Here is a 19,716-nt window from a genome sequence, read left to right as displayed (position 1 = left end):
ACAGTTCAGACAGTTTCCGTTTCACAACTTAAATGTCAAGTTGTGTTACATGCACAAATTTGTATGATCTCTTCCACTAAAACTACTAGTTTTATTCTACGAACATCCCAGCATACAAAGAATAAAGTGAGGAAGTGTTGTTGTAACTATACAAGGCATTAATAAGACTGCACCTGCATACATTTTCTGGTCACCTTACTTGATGAGGGATGTAGTTGTAGTTAGAAGAGGTTCGCTAGATTTGTTTCTAGAGATGAGGGGTTTATTGTGTGAAGAGAATGAACAACTTACGCCTATACTCTCTGGAGTTTAGATGAGAGACCTTGGAGACTTCTCTTCCTTCAATCCTAATAGTTTGCTCGTTGACCTCTCTGAACACTTCTTTATTGTATTTATTTGAATAAGTGTAACTGGCTACTCTAGCATTTGTTGTCCATTCATAATTCCCTTGGAAAAGAAGATGGTAGCAAACTGTTGTCTTGATCCACTGCAGGTCTCAGGATGTAGGGCCACCCATGCTGTTGTTCAGGAGGGAGTTCCAAGACTGTGATCCAGAAACACTGAAGGAACAGAGCGTAATTCCAAATCAGTATGGCGAGTGGCTTGGAGAGAATCTTCAGGGTGGTGTCTTCCCAGGATTCTGCTGTCCTTGTCCTTGTAAGTGCTAGTGGATGTGGGTTTGGAAAGTGCTGTCGGGGAAGCCTTGATAAAATACTGCAGTGCATCTTGTAGATGCTTTTACATTCATTTCCACCACCACCAACACACAGTGGCAGCAATGTCAAAGGTGGTAGATGTGGTGCTAATCAAGCAGGCTGCTTTATCGTGGATGTGAAAAGTTGTTTGACTGTTTTTGGACCTATACTCATCCAGACATGTGAATTGCATTCCTGTATCTTGTTCAGGCTTTGGGCAGTGAGCGAGTTACTCACTGCAGAATTCCTAAACTCTGATCTGCCTTTGTAGCTACAGCATTTAAATCATGAGTCCAGTTCAGTTTCTGGTGAATGGTAAACCCGAGGATGTTGACAGTAGCAGAATACAGCGATGGTAGTGAGATTGACTATCAAGGGAAGTCATTTAGATTTTCTCTCTATGGAGATGATCATTCCCTGCTGCTTGTATACTACAAGTGTGGTTACGGTTACTTGCCACTTACTAGCCCAAGTCTGAATGACTTCAGCTATACCTGAAATGTCACAAATGGCATACAGCATTGCACAAATCAGCAAATATTAACACTTATGGTTTCACAATGGACGGAAAGGCATTGATAAAGCATCGGAAGATGATTGGGCCAGCACAGTAGTGCAAGGACCTCCTGCAGAGATGTCCTGGAGCTGAGAGGTGTGGTATCCGACAACTGCAATAATTTTCCTTTGTGCCAACTTTCAAAGAAAAGTCAGTTCTGGTATCCACAACCGTAATGGCAGCAGTCTAAGTTTGCATAACTGCAGGCTGAGCTTATAGCATACAGTCTGACCTTCCACAACAGCACTCAAGTATTGTATGTTTTCTCCTTTAACTGTAATGGATGCTACGATATGGACACTGCATCATGGATGGTTTCACAAGTATTACCCAGGATTGATAACTGCTTCCACGCTGAAGCAGTAATTGTGTGCTTGACAAGATAACAAAGTGTGAAGCTGGATGAACACAGCAGGCCAAGCAGCATCTCAGGAGCACAAAAGCTGACGTTTCGGGCCTAGACCCTTCATCAAAGAGGGGGATGGGGAGAGGGTTCTGGAATAAATAGGGAGAGAGGGGGAGGTGGACCGAAGATGGAGAGAAAAGAAGATAGGTGGAAAGGAGAGTATAGGTGGGGAGGTAGGGAGGGGATAGGTCAGTCCAGGGAAGACGGACAGGTCAAGAAGGCAGGATGAGGTAGTAGGTAGGAAATGGAGGTGCGGCTTGAGGTGGGAGTAAGGGATGGGTCAGAGGAAGAACAAGTTAAGGAAGCGGAGACAAGCTGGGCTGGTTTTGGGATACTGTGTGCTTGACCTTGTGTTAGGCTTCTCTAATGGTAGCTGACATTAATTGCAGGTTTCCCAACGAATCAAATATTTTATTGTGTATTTCTATCAACCTTCTGCTCTAGGCTGCCCCATTCATAGGATTCCTCTGCAGCATTCCTTTTGTACAAATTCGCCTTTCAGGGAGTTGGCACCCGCACTGTCCATGGCGGCTAACCCAACTGTAGGCCATTCAAGTCCAGTGTCTTACCTAGCGCAGGTTCCACCTCCAAGTTATCTCAAAAGTTACCTCAAGTACCTGGATTATTACTATCTGACCTGGTGACTCTGAATGTAAGCAGAAAGTCCGACACAAATGCTGAGGCACGTAACCAATCTGCTGTTTAGAGGCAACAGATGTGAAGCTGGAAAAGCACAGCAGGTCAGAAAGCAAGTGAGAAGCAGGAAAGTCAACGTTTTAGGCCAAAACCCTTCGTCCTGACGTTGACTTTCTTGCTCCTTGGACACGTCTGACCTGCTATGCTTTTCCAGCTTCGCATCTATTGAATGGCACATTTAGCGTTGGCTGTAAACCACTAGGCCCTCTTGTGGTGCAGTGGTAATGTCCCTACCCAGTGACCGGGAGGCCCAAGTTCAAGCCCAATCCGTCTCTGGAGGTGAAAATAACTCCTCTGAACAGTTGATTAGAAAAATAGGTTTAAATTAACAAGCAGTGAGAAGCTTCTATGATGCCTGCATCAGAAGGAACAGATATGGGTGAATCACATTTCATAATCCTCAAGTCAGCTCCAAAGTCCATCGAACCTCTGTTAATTTCTACTATCTGTCCTGGCATTTTGTCCATTTACAGTAATGTACAGTACATTGGGATGTTTTCCTACATTAAGAATGCTCCATAAATGCAAATTTTGTTGTTGTTTGTTTTGAAAGTTTACAGCAATGTGGGAACATGAGAAGCAGAAATCAGAGCTTTTGGAGCAAAGTTCCTCTGCTGAGCAGGTTATTTAGTTGACTGAAGAAACCAATAGACACAGTAACAAAAACAGAGGTTGCTGGGAAGGCTCAGCAGTCTGGCAGCATCTATGAAGAAAAATGTCAGAGTTAATGTTTAGGGTCCTGTGACCCTTCCTCAGTGTTTATTGAAAATTGAGTCAACAAAATTTAGAATGGTAATGCACCAGCTGACTATTTATATTAAATATTATTGAAATTTAAACTGGATAATCATTTTGAAACATCCTGACCTTAAAGGGCTGATTATGCTGTGCCACACTTCCAACATGGTCTGCAATGGAAAGAGTTCTATCTAGCCCTATCTTCAAGGAACTTCATGAGGAGAGAAGTCTTGGAAATTCATCACAAAATTTTACTCAAAAACAAAAGGAAGTCAAATCAATAATTCATTTTATAGCTTTTGGACTTTGGATCTCTCAGTTGCTAGCACGTATTGGACATTGGTCGCACTAGCTAGTTGGCAGTAGCAGTTTTTTTTGAGATATGGCTCAGTTTCACAGCATTCCCTCAGCAGATGAGACAATTCTACTTAGGAGGTGCAAAGGTCTACATCTAGTTGACAAACTGAGCTCTAGCAAACTGACTGTATGCAACCTTTTAGAATGAGATTTGACACAAACTAAGATTTAATGGCCATTTCAGAAGGTCTCATTCTGCCCTGAATTGCACTGAGATCCAACTATAGAGCTACATATTAAGCATTTTGCTGACAAAGCAACAGTCAAGCCATATTGATAATTAAATCTAAGTAAGTAGGAGGAGAGGAAGGGACATTTCTCCCCCAGAGCCTAAGAGGATGAGGGGTGACCTTATATAGAGATTTATAAAATCATGAGAGGTCTGGATAAGATGAGTAGCAAAGGTTATTTTTCCCCCAATGATGGGGGAGTCCAAAACTAGAGGGCATAGCTTTATAATGAGAGGGGAAAGACTTAAAACATTTCTACGCTGTATACCTGAATGACTCTAAAAAGTGGGGAGAAAAAGCAAGACAAAAGCAATTACAAATACTATGAAGGACATTACCTCAGGCAATACAAAATATAGTTGCATGGGCATTGTCAATACAAAAGCACTATGTCTGTGCTCTTCTACCATATTCTGTATTTTTGCATTAAACAAAAGGCAATAGAAATAAATGGCAATTGGTGGTGGTGGTATGGGGTCGGGGTGCGTTGCTTAGCAGCTTTCTACTTGAACAAAACTGTAATTCACGACTGACCAACAAGTCAAAATTAAAAAAAAACAAACTGGGACAAATCCATAAGAAACTAAGAATTCACAACAGAAAATGAAATTGGAGATTCAGTAGTGGAATTTTAAACCTCTACCTCAAAATACACATATGTCTGAATCAAACAATGAAATTCCAAAATCCTAAACTTCAGAAAAACCTTTGGTATTTAAAATTGAATCGCGATTAAATGAATGCAACACAACATGAAAATAAAATCCGAAAGAACTGCTGATGCTGTAAATCAGGAACACAAATTGAGATTGCTGGAAAAGCTCAGCAGGTCCAGCAGCATCTGTGAAGAGAAATCAGAGTTAACATTTCAGGTCCAGTGACCCTTCCTCAGAACTGGTGATAGCTAGGACAATGTTGGTTTATATGCAGAATTTAGGGTGGGGGTGGGGGGGTAAGGAGTAAATGAACTGAAAAGGCCAGGATACAGCCCACCACCATCACTACTAATTGCCACTCCCATTGCCTTTCTTTAGGGTCTATCCCCACCTATCATTTACTTCCCCGCCCCACCCTATCTTCTGCAATACAAACCAACATTTTCCTAACTACCATCAGTTCTGAGGAAGGGTCACCAGAACCAAAATGTTAACTCTGATTTCACTGCACAGATGGTGCCAGACCTATTGAGCTTTTCCAGAATCTCTACTTGTGACAAAATCATAACAATCCATTCCAGCATGAACATCTTTTTGACCACACAAATGAGCTAACTGGGTGCAAGACCTGACAGACTTGAGGATGTGGGAGCAGGGCTAGGCTATTCTGCCCTTTGAACGTGCTATTCTATTCATTAATGGAATGGAAGATTTCTACCTGCAATCACTCCACCCTCAACTTCCTCATCTAACTTGAATAAATTCAATGATTTAACTACATAAATACAAATTCAAACATGAGAAGTCCTCAACATTGACTCCAGACCCCATGAAGTCTTATGACTTCAGGTTAAATATGGGCAAGGAAACCTCCTGCTGATTACCACATACCGTCCTCCCTCTGTTGAGGGATCAGTACTCCTCCATGTTGAACTTGGAAGCATGGAGGATGGCAAGGCCATAAAATGTACTCTGGGTGGAGGATTCAATGTTCACTACCACGACTGGCTCGGCAGCAGTACTACTGATTGAGGAGGTCAGGTCCTAAAGGACATAGCTGCTAGACTGGGTTTGTGGCAGGTCATGAGGGAAATAACAAGAGAGGAAAAAACATATTTAACCTCATCCTTACTAATCTGCCAGCTGCAGCTGCATCTGTCCAGGACAGTATCAGTAAGAGTGGCCATTACACAGTCCTTGTGAAGATGGAGATGAAGTCCCGCCTTCACTTTGAGAATAACATATTGTACGGTACTATGACCAAGCTAAATGGGACAGACTTCGCACAGATCTAGCAACTCAAAAACTGGGCATCCATTAGAAGCTGTAGGCCATCAGCATCCACATAACTGTACTCCAGCACAAATCTGTAACCTCATGGCCCAGCAGATACCCCACTCGACCATTACCATCAACCCTGGTTCAAAAGCATTTGCAACAATCTTCAGCCAAAGGTGCAGAGTGGACAATCCATCTCTGTGTCCTCCTTTGGTCCCCAGTATTACAGATACCAGTCTTCAGCCAATTCAATTCAATTCACTCCATGTGATATCAAGAAATGGTTGGAGACACTGGATACTGGAAAAGGCTACGGGCCCTAATAGCATTTCAGCAATAGTACTGAAGACTTGTTCTCCAGAACTTGCTGCTCCCCTCGTCAAGTTGTTCCACTACAGTTACAACACTGGTATTTACACAGCAATATGGAAAATTACCCAAGTCTGTCCTGTACAAATCCAACCCGGCTAACTACCGTCCCATCAGTTTCCTCTCGATCAGTAAAGTGATGGAAGGTATCATCAACAGTGCTATCAAGCAGTGCCAGCTCAGCCATAACCTGCAGTGTTTGGGTTCTGCCAGGGCCACTCAACTCCTGACTTCCTAACAGCCTTAGTTCAAACATGGACAAAAATAAGGACTGAATTCCAGGAGGTGAGATGACAGCCCTTGAGATCAAGGCTGCACTTGACCAAGTGTGGCATCAAGGAGCCCTAGCAAAAGTGGAATCAATGGGTATCGGGGGCAAACTCTCTAGTGGTTGGAGGAAGTCAATCATCTCAGCTCCAGGACACTTCTTAAGGAGTTCCTCAGGGTGGGGTCCTCAGTCCAACTATCTTCAGCTGCTGCAAGGACCTTCCCTCCATCACAAGGTCAGAAGTGGGGATATTCGCTGATGGTTGCACACAGGTGTTCAGCGCCATTTGTGACTTCTCAGATACTGAAGCAGTTGATGTTCAAATGCAACAAGGTCTGGACAATATCCAGGCTTTGGCTGACAAGTGGCAAGTGACATCCGCGCCAGACAAATGCCAAGCTATGGCCATCACCAATAAGAGACAGACAATCTAACCACCTCCCCTTGATATTTAATGGTGTCACCATCACTGAATCCCCCATAATCAACATCCTGGGGGCTACTATTGACTGGAAACAACTGGGCTCACCACATAAACACCGTGGCTTCAACAGCAGATCAGAAGCTATGAATACTGCGGCAAGTAACTCGCCTCCTGACTCCTCAATACCTGTCCACCATCTACAAGGTTCAAGTCAGGAGTGTGATGGAATACGCCCCACTTGCCTGGATGATTGCAGCTCCAACAACACTCTAAACTTGACACTACCAAGGACAATAGCAGCCTGCTTGATTGGCTCTATACCTACAAGCATCCACTCCCTTCACCACTGACGCTCAGTACACACTGCTGCTACTAGAATCTACAAGATGCACTGCAGAAATTCACTGAAAGATCCTCAGACAGCACCTTCCAAACCCACGACCACTTCCATCTGGAAGGACAAGGGCAGCAGACATATGCACCATTCCTTCACTGTCACTGGGTCAAATTAATGGAATTCCCTGCCTAATAGCATTGTGGATCAACCTATAGCAGGAGGACTCCAGTGGTTCAAGGAGGCAGCTCACTATCACCTTCTCAAGGAAAACTAGGAATGGGCAAGAAATGCTGGGCAGCCAGCGATACCTACATCCTACAAGTGAATAGAAAAAAAAAGTCATAATCCATAGCCTACTCACAGCTACTAGTTTATTACAGTTGACTGATTCGAGCACAAGGTGGAAGTATTTTGACTCAATCTGTTCAGACATGTTGTGACACTTTACTGTTGCAGGTGGAACTTCTATCTACCTAGGAGTTAGGAGGTGACTACCACCATGCCATAAGAGCACCTATGCCCAGTCTTTTAATGCCAAATTATCTCATCATTAACTTGCCCCTCAAAAGAATCTAGGAATGCACTATGATCAGTTGTGAGGAACACAAAAATGGGACTCCATTTATGTTACATTCATCTTAGGAAATGAAGAGAGCTCATGGCCAGGCAAGATCCAGTGAATGCAAATCGAAACTGTGCCCTCAGGCAAGCAATGTCAACTTGTGTTTGCCTTGGTCTCCACTCTCTCTGCTGGTTCTTCACTGTCAGGAGAGGTATTAGCAATGTCTCTGTACTAGTCACCAAGAAATTCAGGTTCACGTTCTGTGAGATTGGTTTTGAATCCCACCGTAGATGGTGAAGTTTGAATTCAATAAAAAAAATAAAAACTAACCTAACAGTGACCATGTAACCATAGTTGATTGGTGCAAAAACTCATCTTGTTCAGTAACATCCTTTCGGCAAAGGAATCTGCCACCTTCACCCAGACTGGCCTACAAAAGGCGCTATTCCCACAGCAATGTGCTTGACTGTTAACACGGCCAAGCAAGCCACTCAGTTCAAGAACAATTAGGGTTGGGCACTAAATGCTGGCCAGCAGGAATGAATACAGTAAAAGGCTATGCCCCAGCAACCCTAAAGAGGATCATTTCTGATTTTTACAAGGACATCAGATCGGAATTAGAGAATGAAAAATGTGCAGCATGTCATATTTGCTGGACCTGAATCATCAACGCAGGAACTTTCAATGCAACATTAGTTGTGTAACACAGAGAAGGAAAAGAATGCTGTGAGCAAGAAACAGAGGCGAGAGATTGTAAAACAAAGTCAATTCTTGGTGTAATACACGATCAACTTCTCTCCCTAATCTCAAAAGAATCCAGGGTTGAGGAAGGGTCACCAGACCCAAAACGTTAACTCTGATATTTTTCTTCACAGATGCGGTCAGACCTGCTCAGCTTTTCCAGCAACTTTGCTTTTGTTGCCTCTGCTGCACAGACCCGGGTGAGGAACTTGCCAAAGAGAGATGTGGAAAAAGTAGTGCTACTCTGATAGGAGGGATCAAGCTTCAATGAAAACTTGTCATAATGGCTGCTGGAGAGCTTCATACAGAAGCTGGATTGTTAGCAATATCAGGCCAAATCAGCTTAGCAGTCTCATCTCAGTACAGAAGGTTGTAATTTATTTCTCAAAAGAAAAAGTGCACAATGCTAATCCAGACCAAAACAGACTACAACGCCGAGAAATGTCAAATTATCAAAGGTGACAACTTTTGCATGAGATATTATATCAAATCCCTGTTCTCTCAGGTGGATGCATAAGATCCCATGGCATTTTACAACGAATGACAGAGGAATGTTAGTGAACAGTTATCCATCAACCAACATCACTGAAAACATATCAAATCATTTATTTCATTGCTGTTTGTGCAACCTTGATGAATGCAAATTTGTGACCACATGTAATTACTGCTGTAAACTAGGACATTTTCAAATTACTTTATTGACTGTAAAACCCTCTGAAAGAACTTCAAAGTCAGGGTCTTCATGTGTCGACATTGTTAAGCACAATGGAAAGTTTGCATATATACCATAAACAGCTTCTCAGCAATAAAAATAAGCACATGGTAGGGGAAAAAAAATGAGTCCTGTCCATACTTTGCTAACTAACTCGATACAGCTCACAAATCTGGGTTAATCTATATAAATATGCTTCATTAACAAAATACATTACCTATTTGTGCCAAACATTCACTGAAGCACTTCTCCAAATACATACCATGCTTTAAAAGCACACAAACTGTTTTTGTTTCTGCTCAGCTTGACCTCCTCCATTCATAAAACTCTACTCGATCCATGCTAAGGAGGATAACCCTTTTGCTGCACATTCTGCAGCAAGATCTCCAGTCCATCCTCAATAAAAAGGGAGGAATGTTTCCAGATAGTTTGTGATGTAATGGCAGTAGTTACTAAAGGTAAACCATTTGTCCTTTCACAAGCACAAATTTTGCTTTAGGAAAAATTCTGACCGTTAAGACAATTCCCTGAGGACAAAAAAGTTATGTCCAACTTTCATGAACAAGGTAGTATTCAGGGTTGGAGACAGTAAGAACTGCAGGTGCTGGAGTCAAATACACCACAGCAGGCCAGGCAGCAGAGGAGCAGGTAGGTGGGATGGTGATAGGTGAGTGCAGGTTGGGAGAGGTGCTGCTCCTCTATTGCCACCATGACTCCACCCTCAAACTGGAGGAGCAGCACCTCATATTCTGCCTCAGGAGCCTATAGCCCAATGTTCTAAATGTGGAGTTCACCAGTTTCAAAATTTCCCCAACCCCCGCCTCATCCCAAGACTAACCCTCCCTCTCATTCCTGCCTCCATGACGTGACACAATAGTCCATCTTCTCTCTCACTTATCTGTTCCACCCACATTGCTGACCAATTGTCACTGCCCCCTAGCTGCACTCACCTATCACCATCTCATTAACCTTCCCCAGCCCACCCCTATTTTCTATTTATTTCTGAACTTCCTTACCCCCCCTTCCCATTTCTGAACAAGAGTCCTGACCCAATACGTCAACTTTCCTCCTCCTCTGATGCCGCCTGGCTTGCTGTGTTCCTCCAGCTCTACACACATTCAGGCTTTGTCTGAAATTGTGGCAAATCACACTCACACCACACAAAATACGGCAGTGATCATTTCAAACAAGAGAGATACTAACCAATGCCCTTTAACATTCAATGGTGGCACCATCACTGAACCCTCCACTACCAACATCCTGGGGGTATTACCATTGACCAGAAACTGAACTGAACTAGTCACATACTTACCGCAGCTACAAGCACTGGTCAGAGACTAGGAATTCTGCAGTGAGTAACCAACTTCCTGACTCCCCAGAACTTATCACAATTTAGGTGCAAATTAGGAGTGTGACGGACTATCCACTATTGCCTGCATGAGTGCAGCACCAACACCAATCAAAATGCTTGACACCAGAGGATAAACAGCCCATTGGATTGAAACCACATCTACAAAACATCCATTTTATCCACCACCTCACCAAGTAGCAGCAGTGTGCATCTACAACATGCCCCGCAGAAATTCACCAATGCAGCATCTTCCAAACCTATAATGATTTCCATTTAAAAGGAAAAGGGCAGCAGATAGATGGGAACACCATCACCACTTACGGATTCCACTCCAACCTATACACCATCCAGACTTGGAAATTTATCACTGTTCCTTCATTGTCACCGAGTCAAAATTCTGGCTTTCCCCCCTAATGGCATTGTAGATCTAACGACAGCACATGGACTGCAGCAGTTCAAGGCAGCAGCTCACCACCACCTTCTGAAAGTACATTAGGAGTGGGCAATAAGTGTTGGCCCAGCCAGCAACATCCTCATCCCATAAATGAATGAGGAAAGTTGTATTAAAATGGAACAGAGGAATTCAAACAGCGTGTTCTGAACAGATTATATGCTTGTCACATTGACTGTGCCCATTCTACTGGCATAACACGCTGTGGATGGGAACTTGTGTACCAGCTCACATTGCTCCCAGTAATTGTGCCTGTCCAGATGTGGCTGTATTGTTATCATGCAATAAGCCTCTTGTTATCTAAGAATAGCACCTCTTCTTCAGATACACTATTATGGCATTCCCTCATGCGATAAATCACTTACCAGGCCCAAGACAGCAACAAGGAGGATTGCTGGCAGCTAACTCTCATTATCTAGTACCACATATTAGTAGATGTGGCAAATACCATAACATACCAGGAGTGTCAACTAGGAAAATAGCACACTCATCTCATAAAAATCAGCTATGCCAGCTGTCCATTTCATACCAGATCATTTCATGAACTGTGCTGCTATGCTCCTGTAAAACAAAACGACAAATCAGGGCTATAGTATCAGACACATCATCCAATTTGGACAAGTTTTAAAATTTGGGTTGGAGCTGAAATTAGTAAATTTGCACCCAAGGTTTCTTTTAAACAAAAAACTGCAACTCCTTAGAGACAAAGGCACCATCTGACCAGTAAACAGTTAGCTTATTTCTCTAGTTGATAAAGACCAACTGGTTGGTGCAGTGTTAGCTGATATCCCTAGTGGAGTCATGCACCATCTAGTCTGTTCAGAGTCAGCTGAAGTTTTAGAACAGCCCTGGTTTCTTCCACGTGGCTTGTATACTTGATCCTATGAAATGGGTGAGTGGACAGTGAATTAATTTAAAGACTGTATGAGCTGTAATACTTGCTTCCAGCATCTTTCAACACAACTTTGTAATATAGTGAAAAAACACCTGATAGCGAGTCAGCAGCCCATTTTACATTCAAATAGAAGGCTTTAGTAACTTGCAATGTCATTATATGACCGTGTCAGTGCCCCAAAACCACATACCCTGAGCAGAGAGAGAGATGAACTGCAAATGAGATAAAAACTAGAAAGCAAAGAGTGGGGTAAAGGCTGGAAATAACTGACCAGAGGTTCTACACAACTATATTACGTTATCGCTACTCAGAGAGGGACCAGGACAGAGACACAGAGCAGTTATTCATAATTTGCATTAATGATTTGGTCTTATGAACGAGTATCTTAATATCAAAATCTGCACATGATAGAAACTTGGGGTGGACTTTAGGAAGGAATGACACATGGGAGGGCTTGGCTAAAATGGAGGGAAAATGCAACACCATACATGGAACCTATCAATTATGCAGTTAAACACTAAATGAACTTTTTGTTCCATTCCACAAGTATTCTTTCAGAATGCAGGCCTTTGGCCGCTGTCTGCTGATACTCAGTATGGAGCAGTGTGTCCCAAACCTCTTCCCACCACAACTCCATTTCAAGTGCTTGACAAAAGGTGAAAGGATAATTTAAGCTTCACTATGTAACAGATAGATTTTCAAACAGATACGTATTTTAAAAAAGTGGCTACCTTACAGTAACAATATGTCACAACATTTTTATCATAACTGGGATTCTTTTCAGGTAATGTTCTGCCATCATTGAAAATCATAAAATCAGTGTTTTGCCTATGTGGTTCTTCTTTCAGTGTAGTACATGCAGTTTAATGTTTTAAAATTAATTACTGTGATGAAGGAGGGTCCTTGGAACTGAATCATTAACTCTGCTTTCTCTCCACAGATGCTACCAGATCTGCTGACTTTTTCAAAAATTTCTGTTTTTGTTACTGCGCTGAATGCATCATAACTTAAATACCAGGAATATTGGCCAACGTTTGCTGTTGACACTTCAACTATCTCAACATGACAAAGAAAACACGACGAGCACAAAACACATTCTGATGTCAAAGATGATATTGACTGAAGATGTTAACTGTTTCTGCTTCTTTCTCCACAGATGCTGACAGTCCTGCAGAGTTTTTGTTTTTGTTTAAGATCTCCAGAATCCACCATGTTTTGCGTCTCCAAAATTTCAATATTTGCTGAAGAAAATTAACCTTTCAAAAAATTGAACATGCAAAGGTTTCCTTGCATTTACATGGAAATGCATCTGAAAAAAAAAATCTTTCCACCAGAATGAGAACCGTGCATTAGTGTTTTTCTAAATAAGCAGTGGCTCCAAAAAAAGATTGAAATGACACAAAAAAAAATCATTGCTAAAACACAAATTGTGATTTTTTTTAAACCATTGCATTTGGAGCACCTCATGTGACTTAACATTACAACATATAGGACCGTTGAATTCAGTAAGCCAATAGCAGTTGGCAAGGCAAATATTGTCAAAATGCCAGGAGTTAAATAAGTTCACAGCGTCATGCAATGTCAGCTGCACTGGGCATGTTCCAGCAGTTTCCTTCATTTTCCAATTGCACTGACTGTTGTTTCCTTTCAAGGGATATGGCATTCAGAAGCACTTAGCAAAAACACATGCCTTGGTTGATCAACTAACTTAACATCATCACATAATTTCACTCCCAAAAAATTCTTACTGGGGTGCAAATTGATTTGTCTACCTCAAAAGGTGATACATGAACATGAAAGGATTCAAAACTGTGGTCTGAAATGCATAAGCAATACCCTATTTCAACTTCAAAAAACTGAGCATAATGTTAAGTGGAATGACAAGCCCCCACAGTGCTACTTAAAAAGCACCAGAAACTATCTACTATCTTAATTGTGAGATTACTTTTTCTGACTGCTGTGCAAATGTTTTTAGAACTTGACTACAGTTCGAAGTAGTTTGAATAATCCACAAAACAAAAAAAATGATTTGAATGCTGTTATCAGAACTACTTTTTGTTCAGATTAAATTTGCCTTGAAACAAGTTGCATTGAGAAATGAGTAGTCCAATAGAGCTTCACCTAAGGATTGAACATGACTGAGACAAGCAGAGGTCATGCAGAAAAGGAAATTTGCTCAAAAGGGAAAAAGAGGAGGCAGAGAAATATATGTGTGGCAACTTCTACGGTCAAATTGCAAACAAAGCACAGCAAAATGTTTTCTGTGCTTTCTGTATTTGACCTACCACAACAAATCAAAGATTCACCACTGGGTCACCAGGAATATATATTCTGGACCTGGCTAATAACTCCAATCTCTCACATGCATACAAGCAATTCCCCCACTGGTAGGACTGATGTGGAGGTGCCAGTGTTGAACTGGATTGGATAATGTTAGAAATCACAGGACACCAGGTTATAGTCCAACTGGTTTATTTGAAATCACAAGCTGCATCAGGTGAAGGAGCAGCGCTCCAAAAACTCATGACTTGGTGTCATTTGACTTCTGATACTATTAGTATTGTTCTAGAGGAGCCTCCAGTACTCAGCTGAATGATATTAAAAATCTGTGAGCAATATGCAATGCAACATTGGTAATATCAGGGAATAACCCTTACCACTGTCTATCCAACAAGAAGCTGATGAATGAGCTTAAAAGGAGAAGGCAAATGAACAAGTTGACAAACACTATGAAGCTTATTTCTGCCTAGGCTCTACAGGATCAAATGACTCCCTGGGAATAACAGAATTCTCAATCACACCAGTCCATTCACTAACAGTAATCAATACCTCACCCTTTCCACCAACACTCAAAGATCACAGATTAAAATTGGAGAGTATAATGAAAAGAAAAGTATTATTCATACAGAGTTGGTAATACCTACAGCATGGTGTTGGAATCAGATTTTGTAGTAACATTCAAAAGGCAATTTGTCATGTTCTTCAAGAGCATGATTTTGCAAGGCTTTGAGGGGAAAGCAGAGGGGAGGACTATATTCCTGTAGAAGCAAAGAAGTAATGGGCCAGACAGCTGCTTGGACTGTCAGATTCTAAGATCATCCTCCTCCTGACAACAAAAAACGAACTCCAGAAAATCAATGTTCTAATCAGATTTTGCTATCCGTGTGATCCTATAAAGTGTTTCCTAGTAGCTGAAGTATGGTTGGTGCAAGGTTGCTGAGATTTAATGGAGTTAGGCCATAAATGCCTTTGGATAATCTCAAACAGTTCTGAACTTAGAGGACTTGATTTCAGATTGCATTAGTTCAGCTTACGCTAGCTAGCTAGCTAGCTGACAAGCAAGGACATGAGCATAGTGACGAGTAGGAGCAGGAATGGTAAGCAACCCAAAACAACTCCATCATGGAGCTACTACTGTTCTGTTGTCAACAGTCCTTGGAGAACAAATGCTAGCTACAATGGTTGTCCCTTTTAATCATGGTATTTGTAGCCAATGACAGCAGCAGTCTAAACTACCAATGCTGCACAGACCTATGATAGGAATAGCTATGCACTGTAATGGGAATGGAGTTCAAACGTTGTCTTGGTGGGTTCCACAAAAATATGCTGATAGAGGTGACCACCTATTTGACAGTGGAATGGATGGACTTCAAGGTTCGCATGAAGCTTGTAGCAAATTGATGTGAGCCCACTGTGTTTGATATTGTCCATAGGTTTTCCACAGTGCAGCAAGCATTTAGTTTTTATACCCATTAACCTTCTTCCACAATAGAATGTGTGTCACTATGACTCCTACTCCTACATTCAGCAAGGGCCACTCTTACTGTGGCATTTTAAAGCCTACCATTTGACAGGGTGCCAGAAGGGACTGGTTAGTGACTTCCCATATTTCCCACTCCTTGTACCAAACAATGTTTGCTGATCCAGCTCAGAAGGCGACTCCATTTGGGGTTCTCCGATGGGAAGCAGGTAGTAGGTTCAACATTTTGTTTTTTAAAAAAGGCTGATCATTAATTCATGATGAAATTTCAAAGGGCCATGACAAGAGTAAATCGCATTGCTCACAGTCTGTACTCACAAAGGTTAAGGACAAAATATACCACAGTGCCCTTGATGAGGAAAGTCAGACAGAGTCATTTACTAGCTACTTTTATAACTGCTTACTGGTAAGTTTTAAATCAGTGATAGTTACTGTAATACTTTTATTACAAACTTCTTAACTGAATTTAAAATGCTCAGCTGACAAAGCAGAATTTGAATATTTGCCACCAGATCATTAGTTCAGACTCTACATTACTAGCCCATTATTGTCATCACTATACCATTGGTCATAGCTACAGCTTGCTCATCAGAAGTGATTGTGGGATCAATTAAAGTTAAGAGGGTGGATAGTTAGGTACGCACATACCTTCTACATTTATCCAGTCAGAGGCCACGACTTTAAAAGGTGCCCCTTCTCATGGCAGCCAGCACCATTTCCTCTACTGGGTTTTTAAAATAAAAAAGCAGGCATTTATCTTTTACTGGTTCTTTCTGGTTTCCTGCTGTTTTTGACCCATATTATAATCTTAGAAAAGGGGTCAGTGAGTCTGTAGGTGTCCTGCAATATATTAAGGTGACGTGGCTGTCATGTTTGAAAGAGTGCCAGTTTGTGCGAGCTATGAGATGGGAGTGATTGTGAAAGAAGTGGATAGGACCAAAATTAAGCACAAGTACTGTTTGATGGAGATTATTAGGTAGATCTAAGGACATAGAAAGTGAGGTGTGGATGAGACTATCGGTGCAATGGGTGAATTTTTACTTGAAGATTGAACACCGACAGCTAATGCCTAATTATTAAACATCCTTCTGCTCTGCATTAAGATTCTTGGAGTAATATTCCTGTTATTGGTTTCCACTGATATTTCCTTTCATTGTCTCCCGGACATATTTGAGGATCTGCTGCTCCCTCAGTGAATAGAGGATCTGTTTTTCTCTTCCAAAGGGTCTCCAAAATATTTTCTGAAAATTTCAGTGCTCGTTCTCTTATGCCTTCAGCTATTTCTCAAAACCATACACACTACAGATTCACTTTTCAAGAACTGCCACCACTTCACACCTCTCCTCTAAAAAAGAGCGAAGGCTGCCTTAAGTAGAGCTGGTCACTTGCTATCAGGCCCCTTGATGATGTATAGACCAATGTAACAGTGATCATATGCGCTAAACATTTAAAACAGTACACAATATGAATTGGACATGCTGCCTGTACCACAAACAGATGTGATGCCAATTCCAATAGAGTTTTCAAATTTAACCCCTCCATCTCTGAAGGCCAGTCAAATCAGCAGACCTAAAGAGAGGATGTTTCAGAAGAGCATAATTTTTACATGCTCCAGGTTGTAGCAGCAGCTGGATATTTTGTTCTGCACTCTCATGATCTTTCTCTGCTTTGATGCAAGGAGGACACCTGCCACTGAATATAACTTTGGAGTCTTTAAAAGAAAAGGACATGGTAGTGCTGCAGCTACTATACTGTTCTAGAAGATTATCCCACTTTTAAAAATCACTTGCCATAAGTGTACTGGAAGAATTCACAGGATGATCATCAACTTGTTTGGCCACATCATGATCTAATCTTCTTTAGCAATCAAGTCCTGCAATGGGACTGGAACCTGGAGTTTCTGGCTCAGAAGCAAGGATGCTACCCATGGCACCACACTAAAAAGGCAATTAGCAGATTCAACAATTTTTATGCTTATAGTCACAAGAAGAAAGGAATATTTTAAATCAAAACAGAGAACATTTTGTCCAGGAAACAACAATACAGAGGCAAAGGCCTGTGCAAACTCAATTTCCATCGCATTTCCAGCACTTACTGAGTGAGGGGCTGCACTTACACTTCCCATGGTGAATGGTAAATCAAAATTAATAAAGTTTGCTAAATGACCCATCCCAAATGAAGAAATTATGAACAAGGATCCCATATGTAGTACTTCTACAGTTATCTAAATCAGCTCTAACAACATGCTGTCAAAGGACCCTCACTGAATTTCTGCAGTGCATCTTGTAGATTATACACATTGCTATACTGTGCAGTGGCAGAGGAAGTGAATGTTTATGGATGTGGTGCCAATCAGGCAGACTGCTTTGTCCTGGACAGTGCCAAGCTTCTAGTGTTGTTAGTGGTATACTGATCTAAGCAAGTGGGATTATCCCATCACACTCCTGAATTCTGCCTTAGTGTTAATCACCAGGCTGTTTGGAGTTAGGGAGTTCCTTGTTGCAGGATTCCTAGCCGCTGATCTGTTATTGTAGCCATGTGCTGAGTCCAGTTTAGTTTCTGTTCAATGGCAACTACTACAGTGTCTGTAGTGCAAGATTCAGTGATGGTAATGCCATTGAATGTCAAGAGGCAATGGTTAGATTCATCCTTGATTAAGGTGTCATTGTCCAGTGCTTATGTGGTGTGAATAAAACCATAGAAGATATAGGAGCAGAATTAGGCCATTTGGCCCGTTGAATCTGCTCTGCCATTCAATCATGGCTGCTACATTCCTCAGCCCCATTCTCCTGTCTTTTACCTGTAACCATTGGTCCCCTTACTAACCAAGAACCTAACACTATCTAAAATACACACAATGACTTGGCCACCACAGCCTTGTGAGGCATTCAGTTCCACAGATTAACCACCTTCTGGCTGTAGAAATTCCTCCTCAGCTCAGTTCTGAAGTGCAGTCTCTTCATTCTGAAGCCGCGCCCTTGGTTCTAGTTGTTCCCACTAATGGATACATACTTCTCCACATCAAATCTAACCAGACTTCTCAGTACTCCAAAACTTTCAACGAGATCACACCTCAACCTTCTGAACGCCATTGATTTTAGACCCAGAGTCCTCAACCGTTCTTCAAATGGCAAGCCTTCATCCCCAGGATCACTCTTGTGAAAATCCTTTGGATCCCCTCCAATACCAGCACATTCTTTCCTGGATACGGGTCCAAAACTGCTCAGAATATTCCAAATGCAGTCTGACCACAGGCTTATACAGCCTCAGCAGTACATACCTCCTCTAGTATTCTAGAACCTCTCAAAATAATGCAAACATTACATTTGTCTTTCTATCTGCCAAGTGAATCTGCATGTTAACTGTAAGAGCATCTTGAACTAAGATTCTCAATTCTCTTTGTAATTCAGATTTCCAAAGCCTATTACCATTTAGAAAATAGTCTATGCCTCTATTATTCCTACAAAATGCATAACCTCACACTTTCCCACATTTTATTCCATCTGCCACTTCTTTGACCATTCTCTTAGCCTGTCCAAGTCCTTCTGCAGCCTCCCCAACATTGCTTGTCCCTCCACACGTATCATCTGCAACTTTTGCAACAAAGCCCTCAGTTCCTTTATCCAGATCATTAACGTATAATGTGAAAAGTTTTAGTCCCAACACAGAGACTTGCAGATTTCCTCTAGTCACTAACTGCCATCCTGAAAAAAAAAGACCCCACTGTCTGCCTTCTGCCTGTCAGCCAATCCTCTATCCATGTCAATACCTTGCCCCTTACATCATAGGCTCTCATCTTATTTAGCAGCCTCCTGTGTGGCACCTCAAAGGCCTTTTGGAAATCCTAGCTCTCCTTTGTCTAAGTTTGCTTGTTACCTCTTCAAAACAATTCTAAACAGATTTCTCAGGCATGACCTCCACCTGCTGACTTAGCCCTATTTCACCAAGTATTTACAAGTTCTCCACAATCTCACCTGTTAAAAAATGGGACTCTTAAAATATTACCAACAACTGAGATCAGGCTAACTGGTCTACAGTTTCCCATTTCTACCTTTCTCTCTTCTTAAATCTATTCTTGACACTTGTTATCCTAAGTCAGGATAACATTCGGGTCTTGCTGCATTTGAACATAGAGTGCTTCACTATCTGATGGTGGATGTTGTGGATTGAAACTTTTCCCTCAAGAAAATTTCAAGTGACCCCTTTACAACAGAATCAAACAGAAATCATTTTC

General features: G+C 41.7%; 1 protein-coding gene and 1 long non-coding RNA gene across 3 annotated transcripts in view; one reads left to right on the top strand and one right to left on the bottom strand.

Moving 5' to 3' along the window:
• lrrc58b (leucine rich repeat containing 58b) overlaps positions 1–19,716 on the bottom strand; it is a 49,119-nt gene that overhangs the window by 9,351 nt on the left and 20,052 nt on the right. The window lies entirely within an intron of this gene.
• LOC125456966 (uncharacterized) lies at positions 523–13,806 on the top strand. Of its 2 annotated transcripts, none has more exons than XR_007248547.2 (2): positions 523–657; positions 12,663–13,806. It is a non-coding gene; the product is annotated as an uncharacterized LOC125456966 (long non-coding RNA). The 2 variants fall into 2 exon arrangements; XR_009446550.1 differs by lacking the exon at positions 523–657 and adding an exon at positions 8,571–8,771.

This window comes from Stegostoma tigrinum, chromosome 12, assembly GCF_030684315.1.
Source record: "Stegostoma tigrinum isolate sSteTig4 chromosome 12, sSteTig4.hap1, whole genome shotgun sequence".
NCBI classification, from domain to species: domain Eukaryota; kingdom Metazoa; phylum Chordata; class Chondrichthyes; order Orectolobiformes; family Stegostomatidae; genus Stegostoma; species Stegostoma tigrinum.
This window is presented reverse-complemented; position numbering and strand designations above follow the sequence as displayed.